This window comes from Vicugna pacos, chromosome 12 (genome assembly GCF_048564905.1).
Source record: "Vicugna pacos chromosome 12, VicPac4, whole genome shotgun sequence".
NCBI classification, from domain to species: Eukaryota; Metazoa; Chordata; class Mammalia; order Artiodactyla; family Camelidae; genus Vicugna; species Vicugna pacos.
In genome coordinates, this window is record NC_132998.1 from 14,901,321 (window position 1) to 14,915,295 (window position 13,975).

The window sequence follows — 13,975 nt, forward strand, 5'->3', positions numbered from 1 at the left end:
CGTGTTCAGGGAAGTTAGAGGTACCAGAAGGGAAGTTAAAGTCCCCCGGGGGATTGTGATGATTCACGAACTTTGGGTTCCACTGCCTTAAATGATACCTGCACTCGGATAGCCGGGGCAGATCAGGAACCCGTGAAGGAGAGACGTGGGCAGACCGGCCCAGTGTAGGTCAAAGTTGCAGGGCCCCCAGGAGGAAAAGAGCTGGCCCCCGCTAGCCCTCCACTGAGGAAAACCTTGCAGTTTTTGCACTCAGGAAAGCTCAGCTTGTATCCTAGCTCTCTCTTTGATGAGCTGTGTGACACTGGACAGGTCACTTCACCTCCATGGACCTCCCTTTTCACCCCGCCCACCTCACAGAGCACTTACGTGGAATCCCGGGAAACAGTGCCCGTGAAAGTGTTCTGTTGGCTGAACGGCCCCACGGGAACTTAAGGTGCTATTGCGCCACATCTCAAAGGCTGGAGGAAGCCATGGAGCACCGCCACCTCCTCCTCCTCCTCCAGACGTGCGGGGTGAGGCTCACGCACCCCGGGGGGGGCTCTGCTTCCCACTCCTAGGAGCACCGCCCCAAGTCCGAGGACTTGTGCTGAAGATAACGGTTAGCAGGTCCCTACGTTTTCAAATACATATTAGTGAATCATTTTATTGTCTTCTTCCTTGTGTATTGATAGTTTAATTTGGTGATCCTGGTACAAAATACACACTCAACAAATATTTGTTGAATGCAAATGCTTCGATCTTTTATTTAGTCTTTTGGTCTATAAAGGCTTTGTGGTAGTTTTTACAAACTGATTTTTTTTTTATGATACTGTAACATCCTGTTCTTGATGTCAGAGTGAATGATTTTAGTCACTAGTTGTTACATAACACGTTAGCTACTGCCTTCACTAGGCGATAATGACTTGAATTCAATGTCAATTTATCGAGGCTGCATAAAATAAATATTCACAGACTTTAGCTTATCTTTAGCGACTTTCATCCTGAAAAAATTACTTAAGACACTAAGCTATGTCTTATGCTGTATAGTCTTAAAAATAATTGTCTTCTAGATGTAGGGCGGGTAGATACTGCCTTTCATTTTGTCTTTGTTTTGTCTTGCTGCCCCCCCCCCCGCTCCCCGTTCAGTATCCCTTCCTCCAGTTTCTTCTGATAATAACGCTCCCACTTTGGCGGGGAAGCGCGCTCCCTACCTCCCCTTAGCCTTGGTGGAGCTGCCCATCACAGTAGCTATGAGCCTGGCCTCGGGGTGGGCTCACAACCCAGGTGGGCTACCTCGTGGTACTCGTCCCCCTGGCCTGGGCAACCGACCCAGGACTACAGACACAACCCAAGCTGGGCTAGTTGACGTGATGGGTGGGTGGATACCAGAAGTCCTCACCCCACTTTGTTGGGGGTCAAGTTTGGGCTAGCAGAAACTTGAAACCATCTAAGGTCAAACTCCTCCTTTTCCTCACCATGTGGAGGTCTGTGTGAGGCGGGAGAAATAAGCTCAAATTCCAAAAGAAGCAAGGCTAAGGGAGGAAGAGAGGAGAAGAAAGTCCAAGAGAGAGACAAGAAGAAGGGGAAAGGGAGAGGAGGAGAGAGAGAGAGAGAGAAGGGGAGGAGCGGGCAGGAGAAGGGGAGGAGGAGGGGATGGAGGAGAAGGAGGGGATGGAGGAGAAGGAGGGGATGGAGGAGGTGGGGAATAGAAGGAGGATGGAAGGAAGATTAAAGAGGGAGAGAATGAGGAAGAAAGAAGAGGTTATAGAGAGAAACAGAAAGAGGCAGAGGGAGGGTTTTTGTTTTGTTTTGTTTTTCTTGGTAAGAGTTGGTTTTTTATTCGGGAACAACTATGATCAACTTTCATTAATGTGGAAGCTGACTGATAAATGCTAAGAATCAAAGTGTAAAATAAAGCTGACCCCCACATTCAACATCGCAGGCTGCTTTTAGTTACAAAATTGTTAGAATTTCTTTTCCTAAAACGTTGGCAGCAGAGGTATTCATTTCACTTGCCCATTTCACCTCTGAGGACCACCAGTTACTGGGCTTGTGTGAGGGCAAAGGGATAAACCCAGTGGCTATTAACCCAACGTGGCAATCTGGAATTCTGAAGAAAAGTGACGTGGGGCCACGTCTTACAAAGTGCGTAAAGCTCAACCTAGGACCTGAAATAAAGCTAAAATCACTATTGCCTGAGTTGATCAGATTATAAACCACAGCTCTTCCTCCTCCCCCTGATGCCCTACCACCAGGTAGCCTTCTTGTGAAGAAAACAGTGGACACAGGACTGGTCTTTGTGCCAAGAAACAAAAAAATGGAGGTGTTAGAGGAAGAATATACAAAATAGGGAATAAAAAGAGGAGAAAGGATTGGAGAGAGAGAGGAGAAGACAGAGGAGGGAGGGGAAAGAGAGGTAGAGGTTACTGAGGACAAGTGTGTAAATACACCAGAGACAGAGTGAAATGCCTCAGCATCTCCTGTGGGTTTCCTTGCTAAACCCCCAGAAGAATTTTGAGAAAATACAACATTTTGTGATGGAGGAAAGAACATACTTTTCTAGACTAGAGGGTACAGATAATCATCGAGGAATTTTAAGATCATGACCTGGAAAGCTTTTGACACATTATGCAAACCAGAACAACAGTACTATTTTTCTACCTCATATAATTAAGATTCCTCAGTCAGAAATTACATCTTTGTATTCCCCTCGGTGCCTTGGACACATTGGATGCTCAATAAGTGTCTCCGCGTGGGCTAGATGGACAGAATAAACACGTTTAAAATTTGGAGGCTCGCAAATTGCAGAACCAAGGCTCCAGCTAAGATCCCTTAAGAAAGGGAGAAGGAACATTTGTCTGTGGCTTTCCCAGCCTCCTCTTCAAGGACACTTTCATCCCTTTTTGGCATCCGCCCTGCCCCCACTGGTTTTCCCACTTCCTCTATCATAAAACCTGCTTTCAAAGGACAATCCAACATGCCTGCTATCCAGTTGTAAAAGGCCAGTAGAACTTAACAGCCTGTTCCTCGCAGGGCCCTCCTAAGGGCATTTTAAAAGGAGACAAAGGAAACAAAGCTTTAAAAATCACAAAAATAAATGTTTCATTCTGGAATTTCTGGCCCAAGGGGCCTCTTGGGACCCCTGTGGTCATACCAGTGGTCACCTAGAGGCTACTTATGGGTGACAGTGGTGTAGAGTCCGGGTTCAGACTCAGAATTCCTGAAATCCTGACCACTGAGCCCCAGAAGGAAACCCATCTGTTTGAGTCTGATTTCATTTGTTTATGTTTTGCATTTTTCTTGTAGGAAAATACTTAGTTATTTTGGCCACACTGTGCCCACTGAAATCACAGAATGTTTTCCAACACTTTTAATGTCCACTCTGAAAAGAACAAATTTATTACTATCCCACAACTCCAGAGAGTTTCTTAGAACCTATAAACAAAGTATTTCTTATTAACAAGCTATCACATAGAGAAATAAACAAAAAAAGGAGGCAACTAAAAATGCTCATCAGTGATTAATTTTACCCTTACTATAGAATTATTTTAGCCCACTTCTGCCTTGATTTACTGGGGAGGAAAAGAACAGCTTTCTCTAGGAACTTTCAGGTATTTTCTGCATCCAGAGCAGTGTTCATCTCGCTCTCCAGTTCTGCTGGATTGTTAGTGGCTGACTACAGCACTGCCTTGACAAGGTTGTCAAAGCCATGTGCAGTTACAGTGAGAAAAAGAACCACGATTGATTATTCATGTCTGCCATGGATGCAGAAGGGGAAGCAGTGGATCACATGCCATCGATTGTTCTTGCCACTTGGCATTCATTCACTCTTCTCCTGGTAGCTGAACCCAGATTTCCCCCGGGAAACAACTTGTCTTTCCAAACCAGCCCATATGCGTTGGCCTCAGAGTAGAGCCTAAGACCAGGTCTAAGCTAGTCAGTACTTCCCATCCTCTGAATCTTAATGACAGGTTTATGGTAGTCAAATGACCCCATCAGAGCCAATGACACTTCACTAGAGGATGCTACAACAATGACTCTCACTTTTTTCTGCAGGATTTCAGCTTGGAAGGATTTTATAGTTCTTATATTGCAACCATGAAAGAAGATTCTGCCTGGGAATGAAATCAACCCAGAGAAAGTGGAACCAAAAGTGACAAGAGTAACTCTCCATGGCCACATCATTGAGCCCTATTTAAAGCCATGCCTGAAGTCGCATTTTCGCTTTGCTTAAGCTAATTTTGGTTATTCTGTTACTTGCAACCAGAAGAATCCTAATGACATAGCCATTAATGGTTGTCCTCTCCTGGCTATAAGTTTTAACTCATATGTTTTAAAATGAGAGTACTCTACAGAAGACACCAAACAAAAATTGAGGGTGAAGATTTGTTTATAGAATTTTAGGGGGCCTTTTCCACAATTGGAGGATCCTAAATGTCAGAGAACTTCCGAGTACTCCATACTAGGAAAACATGAGCTTCAAAAAAATCTGAGCCTGTCTCTAGTCCACCCTCCCGGACATCCTCACCCCACACTGAGAAATAAGAAGTGGCTGGACAACACAAGAAGAGTCCCTAGGATATGGCGGTGTCCTTCTGTCGAAGAAGCTCGATACAATCAATGATTATTTACTGAGTGCCTTCCACTTGCAAGACCCAGGTCAAGGCTCTGAGTCTACAGAAATGGAGATAAACGTAATCTCATCAGCGAGCCTCCCAGGTAGACAGGACCACAACCCACACGAGCCACCTGATCAGCATTCCACCTTGCCTGCTCCAGCCCTCACGGGAGAAGCAGCGTGTCCAGATCACCAATGAGGTTCCATGCATACGAATGGAGAGCGTGCACTAGAGATGTTTTGTCACTCTTAGTAACTCATTTGAGCACACACAGTACTCTGTAAGGCAAGAGAAATCTCTTCTTTGCCTTCCCATCACCAGAAATCGGCCTTGCCAAAGGGAGGGTTCCCTGGCCGGTTTAGGTTTGCTTCAGTCTCACCCGTGATTGTTCTCAAAGGTGCCGGTAACCAAATCTTCCAGCCCCCTTCCCCTAAAGAGACAATGAAGACCCTATATCTTTATAGCATTGCCACATAGGGGCCTCATCAAGACTGAGAGAAGTAACAGCTCTCTTGAACCCTTCTCTCAGTATACGTCTATCTACACTCCTTGACTCCCTAATGTATTTCTCCATCCCACATCCTTTTCCTGGTCACCAGACCAGTACCGACCACTGGACACCCCTACTTGCTATAACGTGAGCATTCCAAGCACACCGTGCCAGCAGCAGAACTCGCTATTCTGACCCCACCCTGCTCTTCCCCATCTCAGTGACTTCCTTGTTGTCCACTGGATTGTCTAAGCTGGGACCCTGGCTCCGTCCTCACCCTGACTCTTTGCTCACCACTCTCCATTTCTCATCAAACAACACATCCAATAGGATCAATAGATCAATAATCTCTCATGTTCATCAGCTTCTTTCCATCGCCTCTAGCACCACTTCGGTTCAGGCCACTGCTCTCTCTCTTGCGTTCCTGTCATTCTAACTAGCATTCCTCTCCTCCAGTCTTACCTGCTCTAGTCCCACCTCCACAGCAATTTTTGTAATTCAAGAGTGCTATCATGAAAAAAAGCATTATGATGTATCCCACCTTTAAAACACTTTGATAAGACCTCATTGTCCTCCAAATGATGTCCTTAGTGTAGCTCATCACACCGTTCATCACCTGACCTTTGCTTATCTCTCTCGAGTTACAAGATCTCCCCACATTATTCTTCTCTTTGCAGTTCTCCATATGAAAAATGCCTGATATTGCCTCTTGGATATTGAATATTTCTGGCTGAACTGTTCTTTCATGCCTTCTCTTTTATCTCCCATCTCCATGTTCCTTCAGTTTCCCTCTTTCTTCCTGCTTACTCCTCCAGGAAGTCTTCCCCGACATCCAGACCCCTACATCTGTGTTGATGTCTCTGAAATGTACTCCCATAGGGTGCTTAACTTATCCTCAACTGGGGCTCAAACCCACTGAACTGAATTGCCTTCTAGACTGTAAACTCTTCGGCAGCCACCAAGGATATTGCTGAGTTCCTGATGGCGAATACAGAGACTGACACAAACAAGACATCCAGAAAGCTGAGTCAGATCAGTGAATGAATTCACAGGGGCTCTTACGTACCCACAGGTGAAGCAAAGGACATACACAGATCTAGATTTTGATGTCCCGGGGTGTTTTAGTGTGTGTGCTATGTGCTATTTCCCATTTATCACACTTCTACTCCAATGATCTTGTGGTACGCATCTGACAAGAGAGCTGGGCCATGCTAGTGAAGGTGATGTTCCTCACAACTCATTACCCAGTACTGTAGTAATTTCTCCCTATGACTATGCTAACTATAGCTCTGAGGTGTGTAAGGAAACACCTGGGGTTTTTGTGTGTGTGTGTGTATATATATATATATATATACACTCAAAACATTCCATGTAGAACTCAAAAGCTATGATTTTGAGTTCAGCACCTCTCCTTGTGGCTGCCCAGCGACAGTAAGTCACATGCATTGTCTCTCTGGGGCCCTGCCCACGGTGGTGACAGGCCCCTAGAAGCCAGGTCTATGCTGTGTGATCTTGCCCCTCTCACCCCAGCTCTTGGATTCGAGGTGGACACTGACCCACACTGGCCCAGTAAGGCTCTTTCTCCCAAGAATTGGGAATCTGGTGCTAATCTGGTGTCCCTAGAACTGAGTTATTGACATTGTCTCTAAATTTCCACAATGCATCATTTTCCCAAGGCCTATCCACCCATTCAACTCTTCCTTAGAGCCTATGAGAGTCTTCGGAATCATTTTAATAAATTCTCTATCTGGGGGGCTTGCCAAGATGGCAGAGTAGAAGGATGCAGTGATCATCCTCTCCCGCGAATACAACAAAAACTGCATCTACAGATGGAACAGTTTGCACAAAATACCTACTGAACTTTGGCAGCCTAGCTCTTTGGAAATACAAGGGGAATCCTCACAAAACCAGGTAAACAACAAGTTTACACTGTGCAGCACAGGGAACTATTTTGAATTTTTTACAGTAACCTATAATGAAAAAGAATATGAAAAGGAATATATGTATGTGTATGTATGACTGAAACATTATACTGTACACCAGAGAATGACACAATATTGTAAACTGACTATACTACAATAAAAAAAAATAATAAAATAAAATAAAATAAAATAAAATAAAATAAAATAAAAAATTCTCTACTTTTTACATCATTCTCCGTGACTGCTCACCAAGAGAACCTCCCCAACTAATGCAGCAGCAGTGTTACTGAAAACCGTGAGTAGTGTATTTTCCTTATTGGTTCAAATTTCTCAAAGGCTACATTCTCTGTCATTAAGGACATTTCATTCCACAAGTTACAGACTGCCTTATGAGATAAAAGGGAAATGATGGCATTGCATCTTGTTCGAAGTCTAAATTTCAAAAAGAGGCAACTTGATCAGAAAACCTTTCCCAACCATTCTTATAGGAAAATACCTTACACCCTGAAGCCTCACTATAATGCGCTACTCAGGGCCTATGCAGTGATGTCCAGTGCAACCCTAAAAGATGAACTTGTCCTGAAAAGCCTGCAGGACCCCCCATGCCAGTGGAGTGACCCTTTAGAGGGCATCCTTAGCATGTAATCTAGTCTATATGAAAAGCCTGATATAACTCACCAGGTTCTTCTGGCAATGACCAAGTATGTCCTGAATACCGACCTTTTTTTTTTTTCAGAATCCCTTCTATCCTGGAAAACATGAAAGCAAACTCAAATTTATCATTTAAAGCAAGCATTGAAAAATCTCAGTGAGAAGCCAATAAGAAATATTTCTAAATCCTGAAGGAGTAATAAGTCTCAATTAATTATTATTGAAGTGTAGTTGATTGACAATGTTGTGTCTGTTTCAGGTGTACAGCAAAGCACAAGTAAGATCAGGTTAAGTTTTGTTAGATGGTCTGCCACAGTGGCAGAGCAGAGGACCATATCTTTATCACCAGCACCCAGCCCTTGCCTGACTTTTTCCAAGCCCACTTGTTGACAGTTCTCCTGACTTCCATAGTAAATGAGTTTGAACAATACTTTTTACGATTAGCAGTGGACTGCACAAGTAGCCAAAATTCTCCTCAAAGTGGGTCTCTTTCTGGGTTAACAGTAGGCGTCCCATGGGAAGGGAATTTACCATAGACTTCCCAAAGATGAAACTGCTTTTTCCACTAAGAGAGATCACGATTGCCCAAACCTTTTGAAACCTTAATTATCCAGTTAAATGTTGAGAAATTGGCGTTACCCAAGAGTCCCAGCAAATCTAACTGAGCCCACTTTCGAGAACCGTGAGACTGGCTGAAAAGTCTAGTTTATTCCATCTTCAAAGTGAGATAATGCAAGAATGCCAAAAATTCCACAGAGCCTTCTCAAGTAACAATCTTGTCCTTGAGAGAGCCCTGGGAGTCTGCGTTGTGGAATTTTCCACTCATTTATTCTTTCCTTTTTCATCTTCTTTGCCTTCAAGTGTCAATTGACTCCTCTCAGTCACAGCTGTACAAATCACAGGATTTTTTTTTTTAACTGGCGTAAGACTTACACATTATTCATCCATTCAGTTTCATCTGAAGGAAATCCAGCAAAGACACAATTTTCTTTTCCGACGACATATTTAAAGCTGCTTTTTCCCCAGGAGACACCGGGCCGAAGACTCCCTGCATGATCTATGTAAGTACAAAGTCGTTTTGCCTATCAGAGCAGGGATGAATTTGATTTTATTAAAATGTAGGCCTGCTTTTTTTTTCCTGTTGTTTCATTGTACTTGTCTATAAATATGTAGCGAGTTGAATGTTTTTATGAGAGTGTGCGGCCTTATGGATCATAGAGCTACCAAGAACACCCTGTGCTTTTCCCAGCAAATATTGACTTAAAAGGACACTTTGCTTACATTCGCGCTACATCCTTGCTAGAAAGATCCACGTCGGGCATTGCGGGATGTGTTCTCCTCTGACTGTACATACAATGAAGCAGAAAATTCAAGTGGTGACTATACATCAAGTGATTATTATGGCTTCTGGGTTATTCACTGAACTAGAAGCCAGGTGAAGGTCACAATGACCCTCATTTAGCCAGTTCTTCTTGCTAGAGGAAGTGATCTGTGCCAAACTCAGCATGCACATGCCTTCCTATTTGACGAGCCAGTTCTGAGTCACCAGCATCCCCTCTGAAATGAAGGAAGAAAGTGACGTTAGCCTTGGTGGTGAGGTGTGTATCCGCCTTGAGCATTTGCCACAGGGACGGGTTCATTAGACGATGTAAGGATAAACCTTCCTCTCCTCCGTGAGCCAGTTCACCATGCTGCTCGGTAAAGGCACTGTGGACACAGATAAAGCAGCAGGGAGAATCGTCCACCTGTATCCTCATCCTCGATCCAGCTCTCCACGCCTGAAGAATTAAATCCTTGAATAGAAACCATCAACCACTAATGAAAATACTGAGCAAAAAAAAAAAAAAAAAAAAAGATGTGAGCTCCAAAGCTCTCTGTCAGAAGATAAAAGTTACATTTTAAGAGAGACAGTCATGGCTTTATAAGCAAAACAGAACTTTCCCAACATCTCACAGCCATCTCATTAACCAGCTCTCTCATCATGAGCGATCACAGTTATTCAGAGTCAGAAGCAAAATATGGGGTGCTCTGTCTGCAGGCAAGTGGAGACAAGGCAGAATGAAGGAGGAGCTAGGCGTGTGAGGAAAACGATGAAGTGGGCATATTTTAGTGCTTAATTCATAAGGACGAAAATGCAATGCAAGCGGGATTTTAACCCCTTTCTGAGTGAAATGTCAAACATACGTGTGAACAATTATTTCGATTGTTTTCAGCATCAATCCGCTCGACATGGTTTGAACTTTTCTTTTGCCTCAATACTTGGATGTATTTCACGGCTTGGTAAAGACACCTCATAAAACTCTTGCACGTATAAAAAGGTGCAGATTTCAACATCTTTAATTGTTTTTAAAAACTCATTGATTGTAAGTGCAGAAAGTTATAATTTGTGATGATTCAGTTCTGAGTTAACGTCAAAGTATACCACTGCATTCACAGCTGGGCCCCTCAAAGGAGAGATGGAGAGAAATTCTGGGACCTCGTCCTTCATGGGCAGCAAGGAGGGTGGCTTTGCAACAGGCGATATTGAAAAGACTTTAAATTCAAAACATACAGGGCGCCCGGAACACACTCCAACAGCATCACGCAAGTGGCGATCCTTATCTGTTCTGCAGGAGCTGCGCACAAGCCTCGATGTTGACTTGGTGCCTTCATCTTCTGTTTCCCCATTTCAGGTTGCCCTCGTGTTCATTTCAGCGTGGTTTTATCTCTGTGAACTTGTTGGCGCAAAGGAAAGAACTGTGGGATTTTGGACTTTATATTCCTTTGTGGAGAACTTTGTATTACCTTTGAGGAAAGGGCTTGCTAAAATGACTATTTTAAGAAGGAAAATGGGAGGGAGGAGAGCAGGAGTGCCTGTTGCTTCCCTGTTTTTCCTAAGTTAAAATGTTTTGGAAGGTTTGGACACTTCATGCTTATACATAAATAAAAATGATAATGATAAAGTGACTTTTGTTTATCCCTGGAAATAGGGTTAGGTGGAGCAGAACAAGGGAGAATAAAAATAGGATGTGGTCAGGCAGCCTAGGTTCACAGAGCGTAAGGTAGCAGGTGGGACTAGAAGGAATTCTCAAAACCCGCGAATTCAACCCAATCATTTCAGAGCTTCAGTGAGGGGAGGATCTGTGCCCAAAGACAAAGAATTGAGGAGCTGGGGTTATTTTATGAAAACATCACATGTGTTTAATAAAAAAAAAAGCAAAAAATCCAAATTTTACTTACCAGCCATCTACTAACTGTGTTGCCTAGAGCAGGTTACTTCACCTCTCTGTGGCTCGGCTTCTTCATCTGAAAAATTGTAATAGGATGGTGCCTCGTTTGTAGGCCTGCTGGGAAAATCAAATCAGTTAATACTTGTAAAGCATCAGGAAACAATAAGTATTGGATAAACGTCACCTGTTTTTATTATTATTATTATTATTATTATTATTATTATTATTATTATTACCAGTACTATTGTGAATTCAGTCAGGCCTTTCTTAAGGAAGTGAGGATCTGTTGGTTGATGAACTGGAAAACTCCATCCACTGGCCTGTCACCCTGAGTGGCAGAGTCCAGCTTCAGCTTGGAGTCAGACGAAGTTGGGGGCAGTTCTGGAAAAGTCTCATCTCCATTACTGATGCTCACTCATATTTAAAAGCACTTAGGTAGCAACTTTCATGTAGCATAAGAAAAAAAAAAACCTCCAAGAATGGAACCGAAAGCCCCAGTCTTTCTTGAGTTTCTGTTTTGATTTTTGGAAACCTGGACCAAGCCACGTCCATATTCGGTGTTAATAACAATCTTCACTTGAATCATGATTAAGATTAAATGGGTTTAAAAGTACTTTATGGCTTATAAATTTTACAGAGAATTGTACATTCTTAAAAACACAATGTGTAACAATTACAAAAGAGTTTCTCCTTTTGAAATTATGGGGGTGGGGGGAATCCTTCTTGCTTTCTTCCAAGGATTCAGCCTTGACCATGAAAATAAAATATATAGTCAGAATATTCATGGAAAATGTGTTCGAAAGAGAGAACACTGAGCTGGGAAGCTTGGAGCTTTGGGTTTCAGCCCCAGTTTTCCCACAGACAGAGCACACAGTTCCAGGCAAGTCGTTTAGACTTTCTGGCATCCAGTTTCCTTTCCTGTAAAACACGGGGTGAATTAGATGAACACCCCCTCTCTAAGTCCATAATTCTAAATGTCATACATATGTTTGCCTGACTCCATGAGTCACTAAAACCTGGTACATTTCAGAAAATTATTTAATAAACAAAATATCTCATGAGCAACTCAAGAGATCTTGGAACTGATTCCCCAAATATTGTGTAATCATGTTTAGGCAAAGACTTCCAACCCAAGAGCCTCTTCTTACCTCCACTCGCAGTCCACAGAAGGCTGGCTGTCAGTTCCCATGGTCACGCTTGCTCTGCCCTAAGGGCTCAGAGCATTTGAACATCTCTCATTAATTGGGGGAGGGTGCTTAATAAGCAGACAATGATATTATCTCTTTCAAAATGAAATGAAAGTCTAAGAGTGTGTTTTATTTCCATAACATTTATCAGCATCTCAAAATGCTTTGATGACCGTTTTAGTTTTTCCTTTTTCCCTTCATTTCTGATTTGATCAATAGAACAACTTTGGGAACTAGGAATCTGGGAACAACTTTGGGAACTAGGAATCTGGGAACATCTGCGATCTATCTGGGACTAGGCTGGGTCCAGGAACTATTGTACCCATTTTACAGATGGATATCCCAGAGACAAAGAAATAAAATAACTTGTTTCTCACTTAGTGTTGATGGTTCTCGTTCTTGGACCTCCTGACTCTCACATGAAATCCAACCCAGTCTGGGAGTAACCTCCTTGCCTCACCAGAGTTCACCTGCCTGCCCCTCAAAGTGCCAGCCTCAGCTCTCCTCCCAGCTACTGCCCAAGTCACTCTCTGGGACCCCATATAGAACTGAAGTGGTCCTCTAAATGCTTTAGCCCTTTTAAAGGACTTCCATGGAAAAATAAAACTCCCAAGACAGAAACAATGGACTTATTGGTGACCGAATTAGACCCTGCCTCCCATGCCCTGTGGTTTCTCCCCATAAATGTTTTTCCTGTAATTCCGTGGCTGCTTTGGGAGAGTGGTCCAGAACACTTTCATCGGAGTTATTTTTTCATCCTAAGATTCTGGCCATCTCTCAGTTTATTTTTAAAAAGGCGGAGTGATGGATCATCACCTAGAGAAGAAGATCCTACAAAGTCCTAAACATTTAATATCCATGGGGATAATTAGGAAGATTGAATTATAGAGCTCTCCCTTAACTGACTGAGTGGACCAACTTCAAATCACAAATACAGGATTTTGAAAACACAGCATAATTTTATGTAACTTACTTCCCAGCCCTTAGGTAGAAACAAGATTGTGATATGTTTGAAGTGCCTGCCCTGGACTTGGTTGGCAAATGGACTCCAGCAGAGCCAGCGGGCTGGGAACAAAAATATCACACAGAGATTAGCTCCACAAGAAACATGCCTGTGTTTGCATAATACTCATGTTTCCCCCTTCATAATGGCTTGATTTCCTCTATCCCTCAAGCTAAGTGGCAGAGATAGACAGCTACTCAATGTGGAACATATGGATCCATCTCTCCTTCTGCTGGTCCTGTGAGAGGGCCATTGTTGCTTTCCCTCTGGTTCCTGAAGCAGGATAAACTCAGCTCCCAATTGCTAACTCGTTTTTCCTGTGATGGAAGATACTGGGAGCCATACACATCACTTCACCGAATTCAGGTCCACAAATAATAAAAACCTACTGTGGGCAAGGCACCGTGTCAGGTGCCTCAGGGGACTTAAATCTGAGCTCAGTTGATTGCTAGTAAGCAATGGTGGGGGACTGGGAGTGCAGAAGATGACAGGTCTCCAAATTACTGTTCTAGCATCAAAGATTTTATAGCAAGTGTGCACCTAATGAGCAACCAGAACATAGATATCAGACTAGTGATGTATCTCCTTTGAAATATCCCTGCACCCCACAATTTTTTTAAAGGAAAGGAAAGAGAGCTATTTTTTTGTGGGTTCAGAAAGTGGATGGTTCTTAAAGGGATACATGACAGTTTCATGAAGAAACTGGCACTAGAAATGAGTTCTGAAAGTTGAGTAGATTTTTAATAAATGGATAAAATAAAATAATAGCAAATGTATACAATGCACAATTTTAAATGGCACTGTTACACATGTCCGCTTACTTCTTAAGACAAGAAGAGGAGGTTCCTCCACGCAGGAAGCTCACCAGGAGCGAAGGCGAGGACAGGGCAGCACCAGACGTCTGTAGGAAATAGC

The 13,975-nt window shown here is 43.1% G+C and overlaps 1 long non-coding RNA gene across 1 annotated transcript in view; it reads left to right on the forward strand.

The window, feature by feature from the left end:
* Positions 1-8,299: 8,299 nt before the first annotated feature.
* The window catches only part of LOC116282618 (uncharacterized), a 42,383-nt gene continuing 36,707 nt past the window's right edge, over positions 8,300-13,975 (forward strand). Inside the window, exon 1 of the long non-coding RNA XR_012078816.1 lies at positions 8,300-8,722. This is a non-coding gene — a long non-coding RNA (uncharacterized lncRNA). The remainder of the gene's footprint in view (positions 8,723-13,975) is intronic.